The following is a 22,637-nucleotide window of genomic DNA, read 5'->3' on the forward strand; positions in this document are numbered from 1 at the left end:
TGTAGGTAAAGAAAGGGACGTAATTCACAAAGCATCGAGTGTACTGAAGTCAGGGTATTGGGAAGGATCTGCTCAACTGTCGCGCGGTCGAAGTGGGGAAAAGACCTCATCTTACACGTTTTGAGTCCAGAAGGGGTGGCAGCCTCAGGAGGCTTGCCAAGGATGCTGGAATGTCAGGGAAGCCTCGGTCCGCTCCAGGCACGGAGCCGGTGCTGGGTTCCCCGCGCGGCCGGGGTCGATGGCGAGGAAAGTTTGCCAGCGAGTGTCCTTTGTGCTGCGTGGAGAGGGGTGTGGGCAGCCGCCGACTCGGCACTTCCCAGGGCCTTGCAGCGACTACCTCCGCGGAGGCGAGTCCCTGCTTGGCAAGCCCAGGTAGAGTGGAAAGATCGAGTAGCTGGAGGGGCGCGGCGCACTCGGGGCCGGTGGGAAAACCCGTCCCAGGACGGTTGTGAGGGAGCCGGCCTGCCTCCTCGCACTGGGAGGTTCGGCGGTGGTACCTGCTCTGGGAGACAGAGGGGGACCTTGACTGCTGGGTTCACCGCTGTAGCCACAGTGCCCGGAACTGAATGAATGAATGACCGGGGTGGGAATGGTTTTGAGGCATTCGAACCACAGAGGAAAAGGCCAAGGGTCCAGGAAAAGAGACCCTTCTCTAAATCTCATGCCACCATTAGCATTAGCATTTTCACTCCCAGACCCAGAAAATAAAGAAAAAGTGGAATTCAGTGAGGGGACAGGTATTACTGACTTGAGCTTTTGCTTGTAGGATTTTTTTGAAAGGCAGTATGTTGTTTTGTTTCGCAATTTGCCTTGCCACGATGGTCTAAAGAATTAATATCACTCAAATATACTCATGACTTCATTTTTAAGAGCTAGGACTGGAGGACTGGAAAGTTCAGTAAGGGACTTTGATCAGTGTAACTCTAGAGTAAAAGTGGTGCTGTTGGCTCCAGGGCCATGTGTGTCCCAAAGTCTCTGATTTGCATGCAAATGTGAGCGAATCCTGGCAGATGTCTGGCCTCATCCATTCACATGAAGGAATTTGAAAAGACAAGGAGTCTTTAGTTAACAATAGACCTTAAGAAAATGGAATAAAGGCGCAGTGAGTTTTTCTCTTTGGGAATTCCAAGGCTTGCTGACACCTTTATTCAGGAGCCAAATTCTCTGAGTGCTATTGTATTGAAAGCCTCAAGTACTGCTTGCTCTTTACCTGGCTGTGTGTTTGTGTGCAATTTCAAGCTGGATGTTCTGAACTAGTGAGGAAAATGGTTATATGAAGCAGACAGTAACTTAATTTCACTTCTGGTGGTTTCAAGTAATCTCTGAATTGACCCCTCAACTTTTATTTAGAGTTTCTTCTCTTTTTCTTTTAGTAATCCCACCTCCTGCTCACATTTGCTCTCCATCCTCAGAAATATACAATATAGGAGAAGATAGTTGTAGATGACTAACAGGAATCTCTCATTAGAATGTCCATAGTCCAGTCAAAATCATTTTAGTAACAAGTACCAAACTTGTAGAACTGCAGGTGATGAAACCATCACGTTCCTAGTCACCTGAGGGATTTTCGGGTCACAGGACAGAACAATGAATAGCGAGTCGGTCATGCAATAGACCCCAAAACAGGGACATTTCTGCCTTGTCTAAGAGTAGCTAATAGACCACTGCACTGCTCACCTCCTGGCACTGATCAACCGATGAACAAAAGGCGGGCAGTGTGGGCCACACGTGAGTCCCAGGGATTATACCTACTGACAAGCCAGCCCAGTGGCCTCTTCTTTTGTCAGTCTCAAACACTGTTGAAGGGAAAAAGAACCTATTCACTAAACAGCGTTTGCCACTGTATGCTATATATTCACTGAAAGGGACATTAAAATACAAGCAAAAAAAAACCAAAACAAGACAACATTGTTTTGAGGACTCAGTGTGTGTGGGGGGTGGGGGATGGATAACAGATGTTAGTCTGCTGTTTTACATGTTTCCTTAAGTTATTTTCGCTGGTTCAGTAACTTTTTTACACATAAAGCAGTACTTTCCCAGGAGGGGAAAAATGAACTGAGTCAAATTTAAGTAAGAAAATGTTATAGCCAAGATTACATTTTCTGTCTTAGAACTATCTAGAAGTCAGAAAGTAACAAATCATTATAATAAACTCTTATGTGACTTAAGCCTGAGATTTTGTCTTTATTATGGACTTGAGGGCTACCTGTAAAATGCAGTTGACATTTCTAAACTAGGCAATAAGCCATTTTATTGTAAAGTTATCATCTAGGTATTTTGGAAACAAATGTAAGTTTAAAATGACCAAAGCCTCACATTTTGTGAGAACTTACTTCGGCTGTTACCTGCCTGTGTGAAATCTTTGTTCTGCAAGTCTAATGAAAGGGAAGATTAGGGCTTACTCCTTGGTAAATAAAAGTAATAAAGTACTTATTATTAGAAAAGGATCACTCTGCTAAGTAAAATCTTAGACCGGATCCAACTGCCGACTCTGGTTCTGAACAATAATATAGATAGTTCTGGGCAGTGTCTGGAATTCCCAAAAAGCAGGGGAAAACTCAACCATTGATTTCTCTCTGGTTAGACCCTGCTAAGGCTAGCCTCTTGACCTGAACTGTTAGAACAATTATCACATATTCTAAACCAGTGACACCCATGGGAACAAACCCAGTAGGTACTAAAGAAAATCTGTCTCTACAGAATTACAATGCTACTTCCCAAGCCAGCTGGGCATGATTATAAATAATTAGAATGGTGGACTTTTTAATGTCACCATAAATAAGCCATGAATAAAGTATGGTAAATTATAGGACCTGGGTGTCACTTTTTACTAGACTTTCATAATGCTTTCTTATAATTTATTTTTAAGCTACAAAATAATAGTTCTTTGAATGATTCGCTTGAGCACTAATGTAAGCTTGCTCAAATATTGTATTTAACTTTTCAGAATTATTATGCTGAACATCTATTTTGGGTTAAGGCAATCTGGAGATAAAGCAAATTCCAATTTAGGCTCATAATCATATTTTGGTTTCTGGGAACAATGTAAGTATCTTTAACTCATGAATAGAGCTTTGATTAATATTTTATTCAAGATGAAATTATAATTATATAGATGAAGTCAGAAAAACATGTATTCTCTCTTGTTTTGGCTCAAAGTGCAGAACAGAGACAAAAGTTAAACCCTATATGTAAAATCCAATACTTTAGTGACCAAGGGAACCATTCATTCTACAAGTCTTCTTAAATGAAGTCTGCCTTTTAAATTTTCTTGTTTTACTTATTTTATGGATACATCACTGGATGTAGCATCCAAGTCTCAAAACATAGACAAATGCATAATAAATTGTTTACTGACATTAAAATTACAATACATGATAAAATAATATAGTGTATATTTTCAGACTTTATGGCCACCCTATAGAAGTGTTAAGCATATTATTCAATAATTAAAACATATGCCATTTTATGTTAGAGTTTTTTTAAAGAAACAATATGCAGGCTTATATATTATTATTATTATTTTTACTTTTTGAATATTTCCAAAAGGTCTAACAAAGGTAGGATATTATTAGCAGTTTTATCAGTTATTTGGTGGGTAACTAAGCTACCTAGTCATAGCCAGGTGATCTTAGATCAGCTTCTTAACCCCACCAACCCTCAGTTTCCTCATTTGTATCATGACAAGGTTGGGAGTATAGGGCTGGAAGGACTAACTACCATAATTAGTGAGATTGCTAAAAGGTTTGTGGAAGCTGTGTCTTCAATACCACAACTAACATAAACATTTAACTTGGATGGAACCATTACACTTAATATACCAAAAGTTATCCTGAGATGCACAGAAACTAGGCTTAAACTTGCATTGATACAGACTGGAGGTCTGTCAGCTCTGATTTGAGGGTACCCTCCAAAGATGCTGCTGCCTTGACTTACAACATTTAGTTTTGAAAACTGAGGAGTGAAAACTGTGTTTACAATGGCTTATTGCCTTCCATTTACACTCTTCATAGCTCAGGGGTTGAAATGTTATTTGAAAGCTCTGATTAATATAAATGTCTTGTAATTTTCTGGCCATCCTAGCTCACATCTATTATACCCCTGGCAGACATGTGGACTCCACAACTGCCCCCTCATTTGTATATGAAACAGACACACTGGTGGCATATTTTGGTTACCATAGTTACATTAACAATATACAAATGACCTGACATACTTCTTCGTGAAAGGTTTTTGTTGCAAATATTATGTTGACCTGGGAGTAAAGGACAACCATCTAAAGTTTGAGGCATACATAGATTAATCTGTTGTCCATTTCTGGAGCCACCATTTCAATCATGGGAGAAGAGCCATCCTACAGTGAGGTCCAGGAAAAGGCAATTGCAAGACTTTGACTAGCAAAGATTTCCAAGGGAGGCATTTCCAACAATGCTTAACCTCTACAGGAGGATGTCTGTTACGTATTCATTTCAAAATATTTGCTCCTCCTATTCATGACTGCCCTTTGTGAGATAATATATCAGCATAGTCATTTTTGGTTCATACAAGGAAAAATGGACAGCATCCATCTCAGTAAGACCTAAGAGACAAAAAAATCAATCTGCACTATTAAGCAGTAAGCACAAAGAGAGAATCTTCATTTAGGATAACTAAAAAAGCTTTACAAAGAAAGAAAGATTGCTTAATTGGTTTCATGCCTATAATTTTCCCCTCTAGAAAAAAATGTTAGCATGGCAATAAAGAATATCATTAACCTGCACTGTTATTTCACAATAGTAATAAGTCTTAATTTGCATCTATAATAATCACTGTAATCAAGTACTGTACAGGGAGTCAGGAAGGCACAGGCTCATTTCCCAGCTCTGACACCAATGACTGAATGTGTGACCTTCTGGATGTCCTGCCTCCCTCCTGGTGCTTCACGTCCCTATCCGAGTTGTGTTTTAAAGGATCCAGGAACACTGGTAGATATTTCTAGTATTACCACTGCAAAGAATTTGATTTCTGCCCTATACGTCATGATGAAATGGAGAGCTAAAGGTCTGGGGGACACGGCAAGGTGATTTTTCTGGTTCCTAATCCCACAACTGAGAGATTGTTTTGTTCTTTTAAAAATTTTCTCCCCCTAATGTGACAATTCCCCACCACCTCACTTGGACTCTCTTGAGGGAAAGAATTTTACTTGGGATATAGGAAGCTGCTTGCACACTCAGTAAATATATACTGACCACCAGCCATGTGCCAGGCATCATAAGAGGTACTAAAACCAAAAGAAATTAGCTTGATTTTTCTGCATCTTGTATGCTAAATCCATCATAAGCATTTTAAGTATTTATTGAGTGCCTGGTATGAAAAAGCACTTGGCTAGATCTAGCATGGAGGTTTTCAACTAGGGGTGATTTTGCGCAACCCCCCGCCCCCAGGGGACATTTGGAGACATTTTTGTCAATTATTGTCACAACTGAGGGTGGGGTGTGCTACTGGGTAGAAGCCAGGGATGATGTTAAACATCCTAAAATGCACAGACAGTCCCTCCACAACAGAGAAGTATCTGCTCCACATGTCAGTCAGGCCAAGGTTGAGGAATCCTGCTCTGGTTGATGTAGCTCTGCCCTCAGTGAGTTTAAGTCTAGTACAGGTTACAGAAAGGAGACTGGCAAGTACAATAAAGCATGCTGTGATGGTAAGAGTGTGAGCTACAGAATCTGTACAGAAGTAGGAGCCTTCATTCAAAGTTTGGCTGCCAGCAAAAGCTTTAAGAAACATTCTGATTAATTCCCAGAATGGGCTATCACCTGGAACACCAGTGTTCAGCAGGAGACAATTTTAGATCTAACCTCATTGAACATAAGTGAGTTGGATGGTTGTTTGAAAGAGGGTGGACGCCTTAAGTTTGTTGAGAACTCTACACTGGGGATGGAGTTGTTAATTCCTTGTAGGACTCAGAATTCAGAGTGTCTTGAGTCGTTAGGAGAGGAGGCTGGAAACAGAATGAATGTCAGTGGCGAGAAACATAGGGCTGTACAAGCTGCTTAAAGAGAAAATGTAGCTGAGTTGACAAAGTGAATAATGCCTCATGTTTTAGAACCTCAAATTCTGCAGAGTCCTTAAATATGTATCTCATCTGACCTGCCACAGTCTGAGACACCAAGTATTATCATTCCTTCTCCCTTTTTTCAATAACTAAGGTATCAGAGCCATGGAGAGATTCAGTGTGACCTTGGACGAGTCACTTAATATTTCTCTAATGTTTATCTATAAAAGAAGAGGGGTTGCAAGGCTCTTCTTCCTAATGCAAGTTCAGTTTGTCTAAGGACACATCTAGGGAAACAATGGAGCTGGGATAAGATCAGCCTCACTGCCTCTCTCAGACCCAGTGCCTTTCCCATTCACACCAAGGCTGCTTCCTGGACCATGAAGTCAGAACAGGTAATAATATGACAGTGATTCAGCATTCTACCTCTTGGGTTACCAAAAAGAGCAAGGATTTTGGAGGCGTCAATTATAATGTATAATGCAGAGAAACTTAAGCTGGGTTTCCCAGATACCTAAGGACTAATCAGACTTTCCCTCTAATATTTTATTTTAAGCTGACCTTAGAAGCTTAAAAAAATACTGTGACAAGCTGGGAAGAAAGGTTCATAGGAGAGTGATGCTAGGGTAAGAAAATGATATAACCCAGAATGTGTGTGCAGAACTGACGATGTTCTGCCTAGAAAAGAGATGCAGTAGTGGCGTGGCTTTCTGCCTTTGTTTGATTTTGCTCTGTTCTTTGGCAGGGGTATTTTAACTTTCCTCCCAGAGAACGATGACCAGCGTGTACACACACACACATGCACACCCACATACAACAGGGATGACACACTAGATTCCATACTGAGACATTTATGTTTTTGCTTTAATTAAGACTGGCACATTAAAAATGAGCTTTGGGGAGAGCCTTCTCTCAAGGTTTTAAAGATTTAACTACTTCTCACTTCTGTGCGATGGAGTAATGTTTTCTTGGGAGAAGGAAGACTGAGAAGCTGCCTGACTGCTCAAATTTCTTTTCATCTTCATAATTCTGTGATTTCCAAGATCATGAGCGAGAGTTATGTAGGACTTCAGCCATGACCTGAGAGTTTCCGAGACACTAATGGAATGTATATTAACTTATCCAAGCATGATAGAACCACTGAAGACTCTGGAGTGGCAATTAACTGGATTTCTCCACTTGTTCTTCCAGCTGATTATGGTTCTTTGCAGGGAGAACTACACGTCAGGTTTAACCCCTCAAAGGACCAGTTAGCTTTGCTGTGTCCTACGGGGATAGTCTGTCTCTGGAATCCCAGCCGACCTCCCGCACAAACTCATCATTTCTCTCCTGGGAGGCCAGGTGAAAAATTTGGGTCTCTTCAAAACCATCTGAAGGAAAAACACAAAGTATGTGGGCAAATACTGGTGGGATAGTTTTCTCTTCATGCATGAAGGATAACACTGTCAAAATAGAACCCTAGTGAAGAAGTTTCCAAATGGCTTCACCCTCAGGATAGAGCAATGGAATGAGAGATTCACTCCATGCACATGAGATGCTTTAGTTTTTAGGAAGAAAATATTATATGGAACTCCCAAATAGCATCCCCAGGGCCCACCGTATTACCTAATGTAGAATGTAGAAGCAGTAGGAGAAAGGTAATGCTATCCAACATTATTGTGCCTTTCCAGTGTGCCAGGAACCATCTCACACACCTTACCCACATTCATTCATTTAATCCTTGCAACTACTGTATAATGTAGACACCCGCTTTATAGCTCAGGAAACTATCGCACAAAGCAAATAAGTAACTTGCCCAAGGCCACAAACTAGTGTGTACTCAATAAATATTTATCGAATGAATAAATGAATGAATAGGATATACATCTGTTTTAGAGGAGAGAGTCCTTTATTCGAATTCTCAGTTTATAGCAGTCCTGCTTTCTAAGCAGGGCACTTTCAAGAATGATGACAAATGAAGTCTGGATGACAGATGAAGTCTAACTTCATCTGGATGACAAATGATGTCTCAGAGGTGGTAAGTGACAGAGCAGGGATATGAACTTGGGTCCGACTCTGAAACTGTACTGTTAAAGCACTCGGCTATGCTTCTTTAATTGCAGCTATAAAACAAAAGGATTGGACTAGACTAGCTTTCATAGCCCAGCTGGCTCTAAAAATTCTATAATTCCATTATTAAAGTAAGGTTTATGTAAAATAAAACATGATGTATTTTTTATTACTTTAAATTTTAAAATCTGATATTTTTATGTAACCAATCATCATTGAATTATCCTTTAAAATTACATTGGAGTTATTAACAGCATGTTTTTAAATTGTTTTTAAGATAAGTAATTTTAAATAGATGAAAATGCATACTTAAAGATTGCATTCTCCTAACCAGTATCATCACATGGCATATTGAATTATATCATCGTCTAAATTTAGAAGGTTTCTAAAAATTGAAAAACATCTTCCTGTTACACAGAGAAAAGAAGTCAAATTATTAATTGTGAAAAAAGTTACTTTGATATTTGCAGAGATAAGGAGATTGCTGAACATTATGAAAAGTATTGAGTGATTTTTACAAGAGCTTAAAGCTGCTAGCAATATTAGAAACTACTTGAGATTTGCTTCTAAATATTGTTTTGCTTTAAGAGATCCTTCTGGCATCCAAGTGATGCATCAGAACAATGTGAGTACCTGCCATAGTATTACAGGATGTACAATCCAAGGCAGGGCAAAGAGAGTGGATAACTAGGCAGGTCTTAGAGTTGGGAAGAACTGGTTCCAAAACTGCATCCTAGCTGTGGGCTGGAGTGATTTCAGTGAGCCTCAGTATCCTCATCTGTAAAATGGGGATAATAATAGAACCTGCTTTATAGAATCATTGGATTCATTCAATGAGATCATGTGTCTAAAGCCCTTTGCACATTTCCTGGACCAAGGTAAGTACTTAGTAAATAGTAGCAATGGGTAGTAGTGGTATTATTATGTGGAAATCTGGCATTCTGACTGCTATTGTGTCTGGATGCTCTTTTGGAGGCAAGTGGAGGTATTTTAACAGACAAGAAGATTCAGACTAGATATTTGAGAAGTCGATAGTTCACACGGTTGTCACCTTTCGTGATGAACCCCAAGAGAGCTTTATATTTGTCCAGACATGCAAGAAATCTTGAGTCAGCGGATGTACTTTGAAAGAAGTGGCAAACAGATGAACACATTAGAGCTTTTTTGTTTCTAGATTCTGCTTTGTATCCACTCTCTCTTTTCTCTCTCTGAAAATATTATAATACCCCTAAGTTGTGATTCATAGAATCAGATTTTCTAACCAGAGAGAAAAGGTTCAGTTCAGAGTTATCATTCCCCAAAGAGGAGCTGAATTCAAGACATTGTTAGAACTAACAGACCCAAAAGCTTCAACTCTCTGAAATCCACTGTTAGATAATAAAGTTGCTGAGGCATATAAAACTCTTAGAACAATGGCTAGCATCTTGTAAATGCTCAATAAATCCTGCTGCTACCACTGTTATTGTTGATTCTGTGTATCACCATCTTCATAACATTTATCTTCTTGCTTCTTGACCAAACTACAAAGCTCCTGGTTGGGAGCAGATTAGAACCCAATGCAGTGTAACCAAGAGTCCTCCTGGGAGCAGGTCAGTCACAAAGCAAGAGGAAGTACCGGGCAAGCCAAATCAGGAGACTCTTAAGAAGACCCCTGGTAGATTGACATAGGAAAAAGTTGCTATGATTTAGCTTCTATAGCCTCTACCCTGTTTCAGCTAGCAGATTCTCCTTTACTCATGAATGGGAGTGTTAGAATACAATTCAGTGCCTCATTTTCTTTGAATTCTTTGAGGGCTGGAAATAATAATTATATACAGAGAACCTTATATTCATTGTCTGTTTAATCCTTCTAATCAGAGCTTCCCAACTGGTAGCTGGGTGCATTTACAGGTAATTGGAGATACTGATACTCTTAGCCCTTGGGGACAGCCAGTACCACCCAGTTAGTCACCTCTGGTAACCCTTGCCAATAAACAGCATTTTCTAGTGTACTGAGAGGAGGGCACAGCAACTGTTATCCCCGGTTTAAAGATAAGGAAAAAAACCTGAGACAAAGAATTTGTCCAATATCTCACAGCCAGTTAGTGTATAGGACCAGGTGCTTTTAACTCTGGTTTTCCTCCAGGCTGAGTTAGTCACACTGCCTTTGACTTTCCCGCATTTCCTTGTCCTCACTTCAAGCATAGTGTGTTATCTTCATTTAAGTTTATTTATTCACATCATTGTGATACCACCCCCTCCACCAAACAGCTCCTTCAGGGAGAGACTATGGCTTACTCAGCCTTGGGTCCCTGGCACCTAGAAGAGTACTTGGCACATGGAAAACACACTTACAAATATTCAGTGGATGAAAGAGGAGAGGGATTTCCATATCATATCTCTTTTTCATTTTGCCATGCTGTTTCTTCTAATAATTAAAAAAAAAAATTATTTCCTAAATAGTTTGGTAGAAATTAGTAGCTCTTAAACCTGTATTTATACTCAGAGATGTTAGTACATTACTATTTTAGATAGGTTATTATAGAAAGCTGAACTCATTTGGGGATGCTTTTATGTTATTAATGCCAAGGAAGTGTTATTAATCAAAAAGTATTCATTAAATGCATGTAGAATATCCAGTGCTATTAGCAGGGTGATGTGGAGGAATGAAAAAAGTGTACAAGGTGTTATTTCCATCCCAAATAAGCTTTGAGACTCATTGGGGAAACAGAATGAATAGAGACAAGACAAAATAATTAAGTGATCGTCTGTGGAAATTCTACAACAACAGAAAAAAAGAGGGGCTCGGATGAGATGGGTCTGGGTTTGAATTTCAACTCTATCACATACTAGCTGTGTGATCTTGGTTAAAAGACTTAACTTGTCTGATTCCCCAAGCTGTCTCATCTGTAGAATGGAGGAGTGATATGACCCCACAGGGCTGCTCTGAAGATATGTGGGAAAGCTCTTTCTATAATGCTTAGAACATGACAGTCATTTACTTCAGTCACTTGGCAAATATTGACAGCATCACCTCTGTACAGATCTTTTTGTGTGAGCTGGGGATACAGTGGTGAGCAAAACAGATGAAATGCAGTCCTGTCCTATGTGGGGCTTGCCTTCTCATGGGGGATAAAAGCATTAATCCGATTATCACACAAGGAAATGTAAAAGTATGGCTGTGTTAAGTCCAGTGAAAGAGAAGTTCACGAGGCCAGAATAGAACATTACATGGAGGCTTCTAAGAGAAGACCTGCCTAAAGTGACATTTCAACCAAAATCCCAAGCATAAGTGAGAATTAGCCAGGCAATGGGGTGCACGGGGGAGCTTTGTAAGCTAAGATTTGGAGGTTGGAAGAAGCTCGATGGGTTTGAGAAACAGAAGACCAGTGAGGCTTAGAATAGAGCAAAAGGGGGGCCATTAATCTCAGACCTTCCTTTCCCCCTTCCTCTAAAGTACACTGGAGTTCAGACAAGACAGATTATTATGAAGTTCCGCAAAGGGGGAGTTTGCATTATGTACAGAAGGGATGGGATGTGTTGAATCTAGTCATGGAAAGGGGAAGAGAACAGAAGGCTTGAATTCCTGGAGAGAAGAATTGCAGGAGCAAGGGTTCAGGTGCCTGGGCTGGCTGAGTGGCATGCCAATGCCTGACATGTTTGGACTGACATACCAAGACTAACAGCTAAAGAGCACAGGAGGAGAAAGTCTCTCCTTCCTTTCTGTGTGGTCTTGGGCATGTTACTTAACTTTTCCACCTCTTGGTTAAAGATAAAATGTATGTGAGAGTGACACAGAGTGTCTAGTAAGCTAATATACATTCTTTAATTTCCTGCTTTCCATTGCCTTTTTCCCCCGTAATACATTTCCTTTTATTGTAGATGAACCCCTGATTAAGACACTGGCTAACTGACAACACATCAACTGTGTTGCCCACAGATGTAAATCTTTAAATACTAGTTTAGGGGTATCTTAAAACCCTCTTGCTTGGTATGCAAATGTTTCATGTGTGGAATATCATTCTTGTTCCTGATCTCCATTATGTAAATTGCACTTAGTCACATCTGGCCGGGTGTTAACATGAAAGACGTGACTGATGTTGAGTGTTCAAGATCCTCCAAGAGATTTAGATGCTGAGTAATTCCATTAGGGTGCTAATGACCGTAAAACCTAGTTGTTATTGATCTGTCCTCCATGGAGAGATCTACTTTTCTGCCTGATCTCAATTATTATGGTTCATAATACAGAGATCATTTCAGCACTGAGTTAGCATGCTGCCCCTGTAATAATTTGTTTTAGCTTCATCTTTGTATTGACATATAACTTAATTCAGACCCTATCACCAAATAGTTATCAAAGGAGATGATGGAGATAGAGTCACTTATTTTTCAGTAAGATGCCATTATCCTTCATATTTATACTGTGCTTTATAGCAGTACATCTCTGGTTCCCTGAACCCTTTTATTACTATCCTACTTTTCTCTCCATGCCTCTTGAGATCTTCTTAAGTCTTACCAATTTCAGTTCTCATTACCTCTTATTTAGCTTATTGAAAATGCTTCTTAGTGGGTTTCCCCATATCCATTATGTTCCCTCTCCTGTCTTACACACAGCTGGTGGATCAATCTTTCTGAATTGTAGAAATGATCCCATAGTTCCCTGCAAAAGACATTTAGTGGTCCCCACTGATAATGAGATTGTGCTGGATATTTGCCATACCCCTCCAGAACCACCCTACTCCACTTTGCTTTGCAACCTGGGAATCAGATTGTATGGACTGTCCCAGGGGGTCCTTTGCCATCTGGTTTCTGTTGACTTCTGCTTCGTGCAGTAGCTAGCTCAGGGGTGTTGGGCCATCCTTTGTGAGTTTACCTTAACCTTGTCCATGCCTTGTAAATGGTCCCTTTTTTAAAATTTTCTTTATTCACTCCCTTTTGAATGTACCTTCTGTTTTCTGCTAGGTCTCTGACAAGGATAATAAATTGAGAGAATACTTCTTAGTGAAGCATAAAAAGCCCTCCATAGCTAGGCACCATCCTTCTTTTCTGTCTTGATTTCCATTCCTATCTTAGAGACCTTGAATCTCATTCATAATGAAATAGTTCTGATTCCATGTACCTATTCCGCCTCTGCTACTTTGGTGCCTTGACACCAGCGGTGTGCTGGTAAATGTTTAACAGTCAGCTCTCCAAAAAGATAAGCCTGATTCGTAGTGTTTGCCAATTTCTGTCGTGTAAGTACACTCACCATGACCAATCGTAAGCTAACAACATGATGTCTCTAAACTTGGATGTGAAAAGAAATGCTTACAATTGGCTCAGGATACCACTGCTTTGCATACAACTTCACCTCCACTTAGGATGCCTGCTTCCCCCAACTCCCCAACAGTGCCTTACACAGAAGAACTGCCCAGTCAACTATTCTAATTCATTTCTATTGTTCCTTTGACGGGTACAGTAACCTAATTGCCAGCCACATGTTGATGGTAATACTTCTGAACCCAGAATCTTCTCATGAGTGCTAACATGGGTGTTTGTTAGATTTTGGAGACTTAAAAGTCCTGAAGCAAAAATAAGTTACCTGTCCATATTTTATCCCAAGTTGCTGAAGCTTACTAAAAGTTGCTTAATTCTCCAAGAAAATAATTCTCATTTTCTGGTCTTGTCTTCAAATTATGTCTTCATTATCCTCATTTAAATATAACTTGAAGTAATAATAAAACAACATTAATATATTTCATCACTATTATAACCAGTGGAACATTCCACAGTTTAAATAGTGTACTCTTAAACCTAAAACTCTACAGAAAGCTTTTAAGGTGTATGTTAGTCCTAGATAGATAAGATTGCACTGCATTTTATTCTAAAATGTACTTTATTATGAAATAACCTTTTTATTTAGTCAACCTTTCTAAGAGATAACTTTAATTTTGCTTCATTAAAAATATCATTCCTGGGGCTTCCCTGGTGGCGCAGTGGTTAAAAATCTGCCTGCCAATGCAGGGGACATGGGTTCAAGCCCTGGTCCGGGAAGATCCCACATGCTGCGGAGCAGCTAGGCCCGTGAGCCACAACTACTGAGCCCGCGCGTCTGGAGCCTGTGCTCTGCAACGGGAGAGGCCACGACAGTGAGAGGCCCGCGCACCGCGATGAAGAGGGGCCCCCGCTCGCCGCAACTGGAGAAAGCCCTCTCACAGAAACGAAGACCCAACACAGCAAATAAATAAATAAATTTTTTAAAAAAAGTCCAAAATAACTTAAAAAAAAAAAAAATCATTCCTATAGTTAAGGTTCAAAAAGTAACTACAATTTCCATTAGAAAACTAGGGAAAGTAATAAAGATGATCTTATAATAGCATTGGACTATTTTATATTTTAATGGTTATGATGGCCATACAGATATTTAACTGAAACTATTCTTTTTACTTTTAATTTAATAAGACACATGAATTGAAGAGACTATAGAATGCATTATGATTTACAATGCCTGCTGGCATTTTAATGTTCTCAGCTGTTCCTTTGCACCACTGATTACCCAAAGCCTAAACTGTGTAATTAAGGACCAGCCCACTAATGTGCTCTAGTGGATTTATGGCATCCAGCTCATCCACGAGCTGAAGTACTTTGAGTATTGGACCATTAGTTCCGAATGCATACTAACATAGGTGAACACACTGGCATCAAAGAGAATCTATAATAAGAAACTAGTTCAAATTCAGGGAGGTAGCTTTCACCTGATTTTAATTTACTAAAACAATTTAAAAACCAGATTACTAAAATCCTAATTAACTGGAATTCTTTTCCTCTAGAGTCCACTTTTAGGAGAAAATGGGAAATTAGAAGAAAATAAGTTAATAACCAAGGCTTTAGATTTTTAAAAAATTTCCAATATGTGTTCATTATCAAGGCCTTGAAGAAAAAATGTCTTTTAAAAAAACAAAAATTTAACTACCATTATCAAAGGCAAGAAAGTGGGTATTAGAGATTGAAGCGAAAAGCTTTCTAGGAAACCTTTAAATTTGCAAATTCCCTGAGCCTAATCTTCTGGTTAACCAAGGTTTTACTTTACAAGTTAGTTTTATTCTGTGTACCTGGGAGAACGCTGCAGTGTATTCACGCTACTTACTGGAGGTCCCATAACATCACTGAGGCGGGGCTTCCCTGGTGGTGCAGTGATTAAGAATCTGCCTGCCAATGCAGGGCACACGGGTTCGAGCCCTGGTCCGGGAAGATCCCACATGCCGCGAAGCAACTAGGCCCGTGAGCCACAACTACTAAGCCTGCACTCTAGGGCCCGCGAGCCACAACTACTGAGCCCACGTGCCACAACTACTGAAGTCCGCACGCCTAGAGCCTGTGCTCTGCAACAAGAGAAGCCACCGCAATGAGAAGCCCGCGCACTGCAACGAAGAGTAGCCCCCGCTCGCCGCAACTAGAGAAAGCCCGCGCACAGCAACGAAGACCCAACACAGCCATAAATAAATGTATTTAAAAAAAAACAAAACACTGAGGCAAGTGGCTTCACAGAAAGGGTTCTCACTCAGAATGTAACATACTTGGGTTTAATATCAGCTCTTTCACCAATTAGCTGTGGGAATTCTGGCAAGTCACTTGATCACTGAGCCCTAAGGTCATTTATAAAATGAAAATAATCACATCTACCACCATCTCGTGCTGTGAGAATGTAGGCAAAGCACTTCCCACGGTGCTGTCCCTCTTGCTCTATATCCTGCTCCCCATCCCTGGCCTTTGGCTATGTTAGCACTCTTCCTTAGAGAGCCAGTGCAGCCCCCAGGCCTTCAAAGGGAAGGTTTGAACAGGCAGGCACACTTTTTGCTATATTTATCCTCTCCCAATGATGAAGAAAATCAGGTTCTTTGAGTCCTTATTAGAACAAAGTCATATAAAAATAGTTTAGAAAAAGAACTGAAACCAAGTTTATTTTAAGAGTTCAGGGACAGATGGCTTTATTTTGCTTCTTTAAAAAAGATGGCATTCTGTAGAAATACAATGTGCTTAAGGTCTATCAAATTGAAGGGCAAATACTGTCACTCCCCTGAACACTGCAGTCTTTAACCTTGAGTAGCAGGAACTTTTTACATTAAAGATATGTATACTTCTATATGTCGGTCTCCAAATTTTAAAGGAACATTACCACGTGGAAGGGATATGTTCTTGACATTTTCTCAGTCTGAGATTTAAACAGCACTTAGTCTTCTAATTGGCAAATTCTAAGCAGTCAGATTCTTTAGAGAAATATTACTAGATGAGATCTAAAAGTATAGGCTCCCCTCTGAAGGACATTGGATGCTTTCATTTTTTAAATAAAAATTTTGTGAAAATGTCAGTTAGCTAATAATGATTACTACTGGATATAAAAAAATATAACAAAAGATAGTACAGAACTCTTAGAGCAAAGAAAAACGCAATAAATATTCTGAAATGGATGTAAAAATGTTTGCCATTTTTTTGATGAGAAGTTATTTTCATTATTACAAACTAAACTCTCATTCAGTCTAGAGCAAAAGAAAATCTAATACAATCTAATGGAGTTGCTTGACTTGGTTGGCATCCAAAAATCTACAGCGTTTGTATTAGCAGCCTACATATTGGCACTTTCAGTACCAACCATGATGAGTCTATTTTTTTCACTGGTCTATCTGTAGTTTCGAATGTATAATCAAGATCCATTGTAGCAACTGGCTCCTTATGGAACATTTATTAACATGGCATGATGAAATCTATGTGTGCAGTGAAAATACTAAGCAATATACTGTGAAGTTCTTAAAAAGAAGTAATGAAACTTAGCCTTCTAGGCATGTTAAGGCTGCCGAACTAAAGATTTCGCGTTTATTTAACATTTAATCATGTCAGTAATTACAGAGCAATTATTTTATATAGACATATTACAGGAGAGGGATTAAAATAATTTGTAAAAAGACTAAAATTAATTGATTTCATGGTAGTTTTTATATCACTGCACTTGCTGGTACTAAAAAGGAGCAATAAAAATAGCCCAGTTGTTGGTTCATGTTTTGTTCTGTTTAGCCTTCTGTCGGTTTCTCAATTCAATAATGTTAAATTGCTACTTTATGATTCCAGTTATGCAAATAGCTCATTTCTTACAAAGAAAGAAAGAAAAAAAAAGACTTTCTTGATCCTGCAAGTAATGTAAACAGAAAAAAAATTTTTTTTCCTGGTCCAGCTTCCTTTGCCTGTCTTAGAATCTGAGGTTTAAAAGGGATTTGAAAGACCGTAGGTTCAAGAAGTCTGCAAACTGTAACTGGCATATGACTTTCAAAACAGTGGAGGAAAAATGATTTTGGCATAGAGCTGAGATAGCTCATGAGTAAGTATTAGTCTTGCTTGCTAAGTCCTAGAGAAGAAGCTCCCAAGATCATCGAGTTTACCACGACGTTTAAAATTAAGAATGGGTATCTCCCTATCCATAAGATGTATAGGCAATGGTAGAAAACAACCTCTTTTCATAATCAGTGTATGTGTTGTAGGTATGCAGTGGGGAGAAAGGTGGTGAGGAGAGTGAGCACCTTAAATATTAAATCAAATAAGCATTCATGTAAAAATAATTAGGAAAGTAGTTAATACACATAGAGCACTGTATTATTTTCAGGACGGCCATAATAAAGTACCAAAAACTGGGTGACGTAAACAACAGAAATTTGTTGTTTCACAGTCTGGGTGGCTAGAAGTCTGAAATCAAGGTATCAGGATATCAGCAGGGTCATGCTTCCTCTGAAACCTGCAGAGGGTCCTCCTTGCCCCCTCCTAGCATCTGGGGGTTTGCTGGCAAACTGGTGTTCCTTGTGTACTGGTGTAGCTGTATAACTCCAGTCTCTGCCTTCATTGATACAGGGCGTTCTCCCTGTGTGTCCCTGTATTCACATCATCTTCCCTCTTATAAGGACACCAGTTATATTGGATTAGGGGCCCACCCTGTGCCAGTATGACCCCATCTTAACTAATTACATCTGCAACAACCCTATTTCCAAAAAAGGTCACTTTCTGAGGTCCCAGGGGTTAGGACTTCAACATATCTTTTTGAGGGAGGACAATTCATTTGAGCCTTTTAAACGACCCCAGGAAGAAAGGAAGCTCACACTGCTCTCAAAGGAGGACTTGGAGTCTAGAAAAGTGACTCTCATGCATGCAGAGCCAGATTTTAATTCAATCTGTTGGCTCCAAATCCTGAGTTTACTCTCATCTTCTCAAGAGCTGCCTTATCAGTTGGCATGTTTTCCCATCCCCTTTCTTCTAGAGGGAAATATAGAGATCATTTCCTGAGTTCTCAAAAACGATTTCCATCTTTCCTACCATAATATGAATTTGCCATGCTAGTTTTTAGCATTACTTTTATCTCATGTCTTCTACTATTATCTTGCCCAAGGGTATGATCCCAAAATGACAAATGTTTTTGATGGGAGCCAACTAAAATGCTTAAAACACAAAACAGATAGGGGCATTAGCACCTAAAGGCCTATTCATTCCACAACCGATTCTGAGCGCCCCCTAAACACTCAGCACTCTACCAGGCACTGTGTAGCAAACGCCATCAAAAATTCTTAATTTCTAAAAAGTTTCCTACACTCAGCCTTGTCTTTAGGCAATAGACAAAGAATCATGGCATTTGCTACAGGGATAGACATTTTTTGTTTAGGTTAGTTTTTATGCAGGATGGTTTCTGACAACTATTTTCAAAGAGGGTAAGGAGAACAATGGTGCACTCTGATACTTGGTTTGAAGGCAGGAGTCCAGACTTGTTTGCCTTATCCTGAGATTCTGGACAGAAGAATTCTTTCTTTATGACTTTACTTCTGGAGTCAAATTATGAATCTTTTAAAGAGTGCATTGGCTTTCCTGTGTTTGCTTTTTGCCACCATCATCCATACACCTGTTTCAGGTGGACTTTGTTCTCCAGGGTGGCAGGCCCCATGAGTGGAAGACTGTTGAAAATGTGTTTTGTGACATATCTTGGTTGTTTCAGCCAACATTTATATACCACTCATAGGCCAGGCACTGTGGTACAGTGCCTACCAAGAGGAATAAAACACAACCTTGGACCTCAGTTATATATTAGCTTAGAGTTTGGGTCAGCTCTAAAAGCATTTGGTTGAGTAGGTAGAGGAAGGAAACAGAGTGGCTTAGAGCAAAGGCAAGTCAAGTGACATCTTTGCAGTTATCAGGCCCAGGCCAACGTGGCTGCCAGACCCTCTGAGCCTGTGAGTGGTGATAGGGCAGAGCCCAGCTAGGATAGCCTGAGGCTGGAGTATTAAACTTGGTCTGCTTTAGAGCCCCACGTGCAGCTTTATACACCCAAACCCTATCCCAGGCCAACTTCATCAAAATCTCCATAAGGAATGAGAATCTGCATTCTTTTTTTTTTTTTTTAAGTAATCTTTTTTTTTTTTAAAGTTTACTTTTTTTTAAAAAAATTACTTAATTATTTTATTTATTTATTTTTGGCTGTGTTGGGTCTGCGTTTCTGTGCGAGGGCTTTCTCTAGTTGCAGCAAGCGGGGGCCACTCTTCATCGCAGTGCATGGGCCTTTCACTATCGCGGCCTCTCTTGTTGCGGAGCACAGGCTCCAGACGCGCAGGCTCAGTAATTGTGGCTCACGGGCCCAGGTGCTCCGTGGCATGTGGGATCTTCCCAGACCAGGGCTCGAACCCGTGTCCCCTGCATTGGCAGGCAGATTCTCAACCACTGCGCCACCAGGGAAGCCCAGAATCTGCATTCTTAAAAAGATCCCTGGGTAATGAACAGCTAAGTTTGTAGATCTAGGGCTCTGCTGCCCAATGTGGTAGCTGCTGGCTATTTACATGTAATTGAAATAAGTTGAAATAAAAATTTTTAATTCCATTTCTCATTCATACTGGCTACATTTCCAGTACTCAGTAGCTTACTCAGTACCCTACTGGGAAGTGCCAATACAGAACATGTCTGTCATCAGAGGGTTGGACTGGAGAGCGCCGATGGAGCTGTCACATGTTGGCAACTCTGATCTCTCCTTCCCAAGGATCCACATATCTACTCACTCCTTCCTTCCTTTTGACATGTATCTTATTTTACAGTCACTTGTGTATTTGTCTTATTCTCTCTCCACAGGATTATAAATTCTTTAAGGGCAGGGTCTGGTCTTTCTGGCCCTGTGACACAGTAAACACCCAATGAGTATTTGCTTGATTTAATGAATCTAATTAAATTGGGCATCAGTTTATTAGACCTCTTTTGCATTTAGTCTGAATCCTGATTTCATCACACTCTGGAAAAAAAAATCAGAGAGCAGGACTTTCATAAATCACAAGCATGAGGATGGATGGGGAGCAGATATGTGCTAAATTGCAAGCTTTTTCTTCTTCTTCTTCTTTATTTTAAATAAAAGTGTGACGTTTAAAAGCACAGGGTTTATATCAGCCCAAATGTAGAAGAGACCCAGTAGGACTGAACATTTGCAAGCTTAATATCATTGTCATATTTGGGTACCTGGAAAGCACATTTTAATTGATTCAGTTAGTTATTTTATTTATTTATGGAGTGCCCACTATGTAGATGCCAGGCCAGTGTCATTGTGAACAAGACGGAAACAGGGTATCTACCCCGTGAAACTCAATTTAGTCCTGGCAGATTAAAATATTGGCAAGGACTCCCCCTGCCCAGACAGATTGGGATTGAAGAGGAGCATGATTTGGGCTCTGGCCTCAGGTGCCTGGATTCATACAGACTCTCCACCACTCTACTAGCTCCAAGATCTTGGCCAGCTTATTTCATTTTTCTGAGTCTCCGTTTCATCATCCATAAAAATAGAAAAATTAATGTTTCCTACCTCATAGGGTTGTGAGCATTAAATGTAATAATTTATGTAAAGTGCTTAGTGCAGTGCCTGTGGCACTGTAAGAGCTGACTGCTGTTAGCAAGTACTGACTGCTATTATTATGACCACCACTCAGCCAAAACGACTCCACAACAAACATTAGATGTAAAAATGGGAAGTGTCTACAAGGCTAGAAAATACCTCATTATTTGGAAAAGATGCTTCCTATCTTTCTTGGGCTAACAATTTAACTCCCTTTGCTTATTGTTTACATCTTTGCAGCCAGAGTAATTAAGATCAATACGTAAATGTGTTGGTAAATGCCCATCCCTTGCTTTATTTTTGGTTTTGGTAAATGCCCATCCCTTGCTTTATTTTTGGTTTCTTTGTTTGGCGAAGGATTTAACTCATTTGGAAATGGAAATGCTTGGGTTGTCATTCAACCTCTCTAAAGGTAGAGAGGTATATGCACTTTTTTTAGCATAATGCTTGCAAAGGAGAATTCCTTCAAGGGGTTTACCATTAAACTGCAAAATTGAAACCCTAAGTAACCAGCATGTAAAGATTTAATTAGCATTGTCTCATTAAAATAAATGTGTGACATATTCTTAATTCCAAAAATGACATTGCCTTTGATCCTAGCTTTTTAAGAGAACCTGTGTTTAGCAATTTTTTAAAAAAAGAAATGGTCTAAAGAGGCAGACAGAGCTAGGTCCATATCCTTGAACTACGTACGTCACCTTGGACAGATTAGTCTAACTCTCTGGGCCTTGGTTTCCTCACCTGTTGGAAGGGGATCATCATTTATCTGCCTCACATGGGTGTTGTGAAGATTAGTCTTCTTCCTTGTTGTGAAGGTTTTTCGCAGGCATAAGAAGTGCTGCTTACATGGGTGCTATTAAGAGTAGAAACTCAGAAAAAGAAGCGTCAAATACTTAAAATCCTGGAGCTGAAGGAGTCCTAAGACATCATCTAGACTTGCCCAACCTCACCATTTACAGGCAGGAAAGATGGCCAGCATGATCTGAGTCAGGGGAAAAAACCAGCGCTAAGGACTCGGGTCACCTAATTCTTCATCTAATACTCCAATCTCTGCACCACTCTGATTTTCGAACTACCTCCAAACCAGATAAGATTCAGAGCTAGACAGTATTAGGGCATGAGCCTTATATCCTTGACTCAGTCTCATTTGAGATCTTGGACAAGCGACTTGACCTCTCTATGAAAAATAGGGACGATCACACTTTATACCATATACGTGTAAGTCACTCACTATAGTGGTTAGTACATAGTAAGTCTTCTATTAAAGTAAATCTATTAATAAAGTTAGCTAATTCATATTATTATTATTCATGAAGCATCTCCTGTCTTGAATGCTCACTTTCCAACTCCTACTCATCCACTTTACGCTTCTTACATTTGACTATCTATGCCCTTATAGAGTTTGCAACACACAATCCATCAAATTAAAAGAAGTTCAATTTATGCATTTTACAAATTAAAGTTATAGAACAAATCAACCATTATAATCAATTCACTGCCATGTTTTAAAAAATCAGTGAACATTGTTTAGATGACCTGACTTAATTTTTTGTAATAAGTTGGCCATCAGCATGATTGATTGAGCTGTCCACCCTATCTCTGATCTACCTAAGCAAAGGTCAAGACACAGGTTACTAAACAAGCCACAGCACTCTTCCTAAATTGAATGATGTTTTCCTATGTGTCTAATAAATGGTAACTGAT

General features: G+C 39.7%; 1 protein-coding gene and 1 long non-coding RNA gene across 6 annotated transcripts in view; one reads left to right on the forward strand and one right to left on the reverse strand.

The window, feature by feature from the left end:
• LOC309637551 overlaps window positions 1-22,637 on the reverse strand; it is an 864,945-nt gene that overhangs the window by 477,845 nt on the left and 364,463 nt on the right. The window lies entirely within an intron of this gene.
• LRRN1 (leucine rich repeat neuronal 1) overlaps window positions 1-22,637 on the forward strand; it is a 40,011-nt gene that overhangs the window by 1,018 nt on the left and 16,356 nt on the right. Inside the window, exon 1 of one of the 5 annotated variants that reach the window (XM_082412237.1) lies at window positions 2-8,051. The exons of the other annotated variants lie outside the window; for them this stretch is intronic. The gene's annotated coding sequence lies outside the window, so the exon portion shown is untranslated. Of the gene's footprint in view, window position 1; window positions 8,052-22,637 lie in introns of those variants that run through there. 5 annotated transcript variants of the gene reach the window in all.

The sequence above is a fragment of the Balaenoptera physalus genome (assembly GCF_965194825.1).
Source record: "Balaenoptera physalus genome assembly, chromosome: 11".
Taxonomy (NCBI): Eukaryota; Metazoa; Chordata; class Mammalia; order Artiodactyla; family Balaenopteridae; genus Balaenoptera; species Balaenoptera physalus.